Source organism: Arachis hypogaea, chromosome 15 (assembly GCF_003086295.3).
Source record: "Arachis hypogaea cultivar Tifrunner chromosome 15, arahy.Tifrunner.gnm2.J5K5, whole genome shotgun sequence".
Taxonomy (NCBI): domain Eukaryota; kingdom Viridiplantae; phylum Streptophyta; class Magnoliopsida; order Fabales; family Fabaceae; genus Arachis; species Arachis hypogaea.
Window position 1 is genome coordinate 65,684,748 of NC_092050.1, and position 6,324 is coordinate 65,691,071.

General features: G+C 36.3%; 1 non-coding gene across 1 annotated transcript; it reads right to left on the reverse strand.

The window, feature by feature from the left end:
* Window positions 1-4,162: 4,162 nt before the first annotated feature.
* On the reverse strand, window positions 4,163-4,270 carry LOC112752377 (small nucleolar RNA R71). Its single transcript, XR_003176816.1, has one exon. It is a non-coding gene; the product is annotated as a small nucleolar RNA R71 (small nucleolar RNA).
* Window positions 4,271-6,324: the final 2,054 nt, after the last annotated feature.

Below are 6,324 nucleotides of genomic sequence, written 5' to 3' on the forward strand. Positions count from 1 at the left end.
TTGTGGCTGTGATGGAGCCCTTTTGTCATAGTTTAAGGAACACTAATATTCGTAATTTCTTAATTTTTTATTGAAATGTGTAGAACATTGATGAGCGGATAATTTATACACTTTTTGGCATTGTTTTTAGTATGTTTTCAGAAGGATCTAGTTACTTTTAGGGATGTTTTTATTAGTTTTTATGTTAAATTCACATTTCTGGACTTTACTATGAGTTTGTGTGTTTTTCTGTGATTTCAGGTATTTTCTGGTTGAAATTGAGGCACTTGAGCAAAAATCAGATTCAGAGGTTGAAGAAGGACTGCTGATGCTGTTGGATTCTGACCTCCCTACACTCAAAGAGGATTTTCTGGAGCTACAGAACTCCAAATGGTACGCTCTCAACGGCGTTGGAAAGTAGACATCTAGGGCTTTCCAGCAATATATAATAGTTCATACTTTTCCCAAGTGTAGACGACGCAAAAGGGTGTTGAACGCCAGTTCTACGTTGCAGTCTGGAGTTAAACGCCAGAAACACGTCACAAACCAGAGTTGAACGCCAAAAACACGTTACAACTTGGCGTTCAACTCCAAAAGAAGCCTCTGCACGTGTAAACTTCAAGCTCAGCCCAAGCACACACCAAGTGGGCCCCGGAAGTGGATTTATGCAACAATTACCTACTTCTGTAAACCCTAGTAGCTAGTTTAGTATAAATAGGACTTTTTACTATTGTATTTACATCTTCGGATCATCTTATGATCTTCGGATCATCTTGGGATGTTTAGTTCTTAGATCATGGGGGCTGGCCATTCGGCCATGCCTGGACCTTCATCACTTATGTATTTTTCAACGGTAGAGTTTCTACACACCATAGATTAAGGTGGGGAGCTCTGCTGTTCCTCATGAATTAATACAAAGTACTACTGTTTTTCTATTCAATTCAACTTATTCCGCTTCTAAATATCTATTCGTACTTCAACATGAATGTGATGATCGTGACAGTCATCATCATTCCCTATGAACACGTGCCTGACAACCACTTCCGTTCTACCTTAGATTGAATGAGTATCTCTTGGATTCCTTAATCAGAATCTTCGTGGTATAAGTTAGAACCCATGGATGGCCATTCCTGAGATCCAGAAAGTCTAAACCTTGTCTGTGGTATTCCGAGTAGGATCTGGGAAGGGATGACTGTGACGAGATTCAAACTCGCGAGTGCTGGGCGTAGTGACAAACGCAAAAGGATCAATGGATCCTATTCCAGTATGATCGAGAACCGACAGATGATTAGCCATGCAGTGACAGTGCATTGGACCATTTTCACTGAGAGGACAGGATGTAGCCATTGACAACGGTGATGCCTAACATACAGCTTGCCATGGAAAGGAGTAGGATTGGTTGGATGAAGACAGCAGGAAAGCAGAGGTTTAGAGGAACGAAAGCATCTCTATACGCTTATCTGAAATTCTCACCAATAATTTACATAAGTATTTCTATCTATATTTTTTTTATTTATTATTATTATTCGAAAACTCCATAACCATTTGATATCCGCCTGACTGAGATTTACAAGGTGACCATAACTTGCTTCAAGCCGACAATCTCCGTGGGATCGACCCTTACTCACGTAAGGTTTTATTACTTGGACGAACCAGTGCACTTGCTGGTTAGTTGTATCGAAGTTGTGACAAATTATGAATTAAGATTAGAGCACCAAGTTTTTGGAGCCATTACCAGGAATCACAATTTTGTGCACCAAGTTTTTGGCGCCATTGCCGGGGATTGTTCGAGTTTGGACAACTGACGGTCCATCTTGTTGCTTAGATTAGGTAATTTTCTTTTTGTTTTATTTTCAAAAATTTTTCAAAAATCTTTCAAAAATTTCTCATCTGTTTTTGAAAATTATTCTAAATTTTTAAGAATGAATTCTAGTGTTTCATGAAGCATGTTGAAGCCTGGCTGGCTATAAAGCCATGTCTAATTCTTTTGGACTGTGGCTTCCAACCATCAGCATAGAGGCAAGTTAATTGGAATATCAGCTGTTGCATGCCTGATTTATATCCTAAAGCTAGCTGGCTATTAAGCCATGCCCAACCCTTGGATTGGAGCTTTAGGCCAATATTGAAAGATTCCTGGGATTCTTATAAAAAATTTTGAATTTCTTATTTTCTTTTTACTATATGTTTTTCGAAAAAAATTTAAAAGAAAATACAAAAAAATCATAAAATCATAAAATCAAAAAATATTTTGTGTTTTTTTTTGTTTGAGTCTTGAGTCAACTTTTAAGTTTGGTGTCACTTGCATTTTTTCTAAAAAATTTATGCATTTTTCGAAAATTCATGCATTCATAGTGTTCTTCATGATCTTCAAATTGTTCTTGGTAAGTCTTCTTATTTGATCTTCATATTTTCTTGGTTTGTGTCTTTTCTTGTTTTTCATATGCATTTTTAATTTGTTAGTTTCTGAAGTTTGAAAATTTCCAAGTTTGGTGTCTTGCATGTTCTTCTTTCATTAAAAAATTTTCAAAAATAAGTCTTGATGTTCATCTTGATCTTCAAAGTGTTCTTGGTGTTCATCTTGACATTCATAGTGTTCTTGCATGCATTCATCGTTTTAATCTCAAAATTTTCATGCATTGATTCTTTTTCATGTTTTTCTCTTTCTTCATTAAAAATTCAAAAATAAAAAAAAATATATCTTTCCCTTTTTCACTCATAAATTTTTGAAAATTTGAGTTGACTTTTTCAAAACTTTTTAAAATTTAGTTGTTTCTTATGAGTCAATTCAAATTTTCAATTTAAAAATCTTATCTTTTTCAAAATCTTTTTCAAAAATCATATCTTTTTCATTTTTCTTATTTATTTTCGAAAATTTTAAAAATGTTTTTCAAAAATGTTTTTCTTAATTTTATATCATATTTTCAAAAATATCATCAACAATTAATGTTTTGATTCAAAAATTTCAAGTTTGTTACTTACTTGTTAAGAAAGATTCAAACTTTAAGTTCTAGAATCATATCTTGTGATTTCTTGTGAATCAAGTCATTAATTGTGATTTTAAAAATCAAATCTTTTTCAAAACTAATTTCAATCATATCTTTTCAAAAATATCTTTTTATCTTATCTTTTTCAAAATCATATCTTTTTAATCCTATCTTTTCATATCATATCATTTTCAAATATCTTTTCTAACTTCTTATCTTCTTAACTTTTAAAAATTGATTTTCAAAATATGTTTCAACTAACTAATTAACTTTTTGTTTGTTTGTTATCTCTTTCAAAATTACCTAACTAACTTTACCTCTCTAATTTTCGAAAATACCTCCCTCTTTTTCAAAAATTCTTTTTAATTGATTAATTGTTTCAATTTTTAATTTTAATTTTAATTTTATCTTAATTTTCGAAAATCATTAACTATTTTTAAAAATTTATTTTTTGAAATTCCCTCTCTCCCATCTCCTTCTATTTATTTATTAATTTACTAACACTTCTCTTCATCTCAAATCACTGGTCCTATCCTCACCCTTGTGTTTGGATTATCCATTCTTCTTCACTCTTACTCCCTTTCTTCTTCTACTAACAACAAGGGAACCTCTATACTGTGGTAAAAAGGATCCCTATTATTATTTTCTGTTCCCTTCTTTTTCATATGAGCAGGAGCAAGGACAAGAACATTCTTGTTGAAGCAGACCCTGAACCTGAAAGGACTCTGAAGAGGAAACTAAGAGAAGCTAAATTACAACAATCCAGAGACAACTTTACAAAAATTTTTGAAAAGGAAGAGCAGATAGCAGCCGAAAATAATAACAATGCAAGGAAGATGCTTGGTGACTTTACTGCACCAAATTCCAATTTACATGGAAGAAACATCTCCATCCCTACCATTGGAGCAAACAATTTTGAGCTTAAGCCTCAACTAGTTTTTCTGATGCAACAAAACTGCAAGTTTCATGGACTTCCATCTGAAGATCCCTTTCAGTTCTTAACTGAATTCTTGCATATATGTGATATTGTTAAGACTAATGGAGTAGATCCTGAAGTCTACAGGCTCATGCTTTTCCCTTTTTCTGTAAGAGACAAAGCTAGAATATGGTTGGACTCTCAACCCAAGGATAGCCTGAACTCTTGGCATAAGCTGGTCACGGCTTTCTTAGCCAAGTTCTTTCCTCCTCAAAAGCTGAGTAAGCTTAGAGTGGATGTTCAAACCTTCAGACAGAAGGAAGGTGAATCCCTCTATGAAGCTTGGGAGAGATACAAGCAACTGACCAAAAAGTGTCCTTCTGACATGCTTTCAGAATGGACCATCCTGGATATATTCTATGATGGTCTGTCTGAATTAGCTAAGATGTCATTAGATACTTCTACAGGTGGATCCATTCACCTAAAGAAAACGCCTGCAGAAGCTCAAGAACTTATTGACAAGGTTGCTAACAACCAGTTTATGCACACTTCTGAGAGGAATCCTATGAGTAATGGGACGCCTCAGAAGAAGGGAGTTCTTGAAATTGATACTCTGAATGCCATATTGCCCCAGAATAAAATATTGACTCAGCAGGTCAATATGATTTCTCAGAGTCTGAATGGAATACAAGCTGCATCCAACAGTACTCAAGAGGCATCTTCTGAAGAAGAAGCTTATGATCCTGAGAACCCTGCAATAGCAGAGGTAAATTATATGGATGAACTTTATGGAAACACCTATAACCCCTCATGGAAAAATCACCCAAATCTCTCATGGAAGGATCAACAAAAGCCTCAACAAGGCTTTAATAATGGTGGAAGAAACAGGTTTAACAATAGTAAACCTTTTCCATCATCCACTCAGCAACAGACAGAAAATTCTGAGCAGAATCCATCTAGCTTAGCAAATTTAGTCTCTGATCTATCTAAGGCCACTGTGAGTTTCATGAATAAAACAAGGTCTTCCATTAGAATTTTGGAGGCACAAGTGGGCCAGGTGAGTAAGAAGATCACTGAAACCCCTCCTAGTACTCTCCCAAGCAATACAGAAGAGAATCCAAAGAGAGATTACAAGGCCATAGATATAACCATCATGGTCGGATCCAAGGAGGAAGGGGAGGACGTGAATTCCAAGGAGGAAGACCTCCTGGGACGTCTAGTGATCAACAAGGAGTTTCCCTTTGAGGAACCAAAAGACTCTGAGGCTCATCTAGAGACCATAGAGATTCCATTAAACCTCCTTATGCCCTTCATAAGCTCTGATGAGTATTCTTCTTCAGAAGAGAATGAGGATGTTACTGAAGAGCAAGTTGCCAAGTTCCTTGGTGCAATCATGAAGCTAAATGCCAATTTATTTGGTAATGAGACTTGGGGAGATGAACCTCCCCTGTTCACCAATGAACTAAATGCATTGGATCACCTGAGATTGCCTCAAAAGAAACAGGATCCTGGGAAGTCCCTAATACCTTGTACCATAGGCACCATGACCTTTGAGAAGGCTCTATGTGACCTTGGGTCAGGAATAAACCTCATGCCACTCTCTGTAATGGAGAAAATGGGAATCTTTGAGGTACAAGCTGCTAGAATCTCATTAGAGATAGCAGACAATTCCAGAAAACAGGCTTATGGACAAGTAGAGGACGTGTTAGTAAAGGTTGAAGGCCTTTACATCCCTGCTGATTTCATAATCTTGGATACTGGGAAGGATGAGGATGAATCCATCATTCTTGGAAGACCCTTCCTAGCCACAGCAAGAGTTGTGATTGATGTAGACAGAGGAGAATTGATCCTTCAACTGAATGAGGACAACCTTGTGTTTAAAACTCAAGAATCTCCTTCTGTAACAATGGAGAGGAAGCATAGAAAGCTTCTCTCAGTACAGAGTCAACTAAAGCCCTCACAGTCAAACTCTAAGTTTGGTGTTGGGAGGCCTCAGCCAAACTTTAAGTTTGGTGTTGAACTCCCATATCCAAACTCTAAGTTTGGTGTTGGGAATCTATAAAATTGACCTGATCACCTGTGTGGCTCCATGAGAGCCCACTGTCAAGCTATTGACATTAAAGAAGCGCTTGTTGGGAGGCAACCCAATTTTTATTTATCTAATTTTATTTTTATTTTATTGTTCTTTCATGTTTTATTAGGTTCATGATCATGTGGAGTCACAAAATAAATACAAAAATTAAAAACAGAATCAAAAACATAATCAAAAACAGCAGAAGAAAAATCACACCCTGAAGGAAGGGCTTACTGGCGTTTAAACGCCAGTAAGGAGCATCTGGCTGGCGTTCAACGCCAGAACAGAGCATGGATCTGGCGTTGAATGCCCAAAACAAGAAGCATCCTGGCGTTCAGATGCCAAGAATGCACACTGAGGAAAGCTGGCGC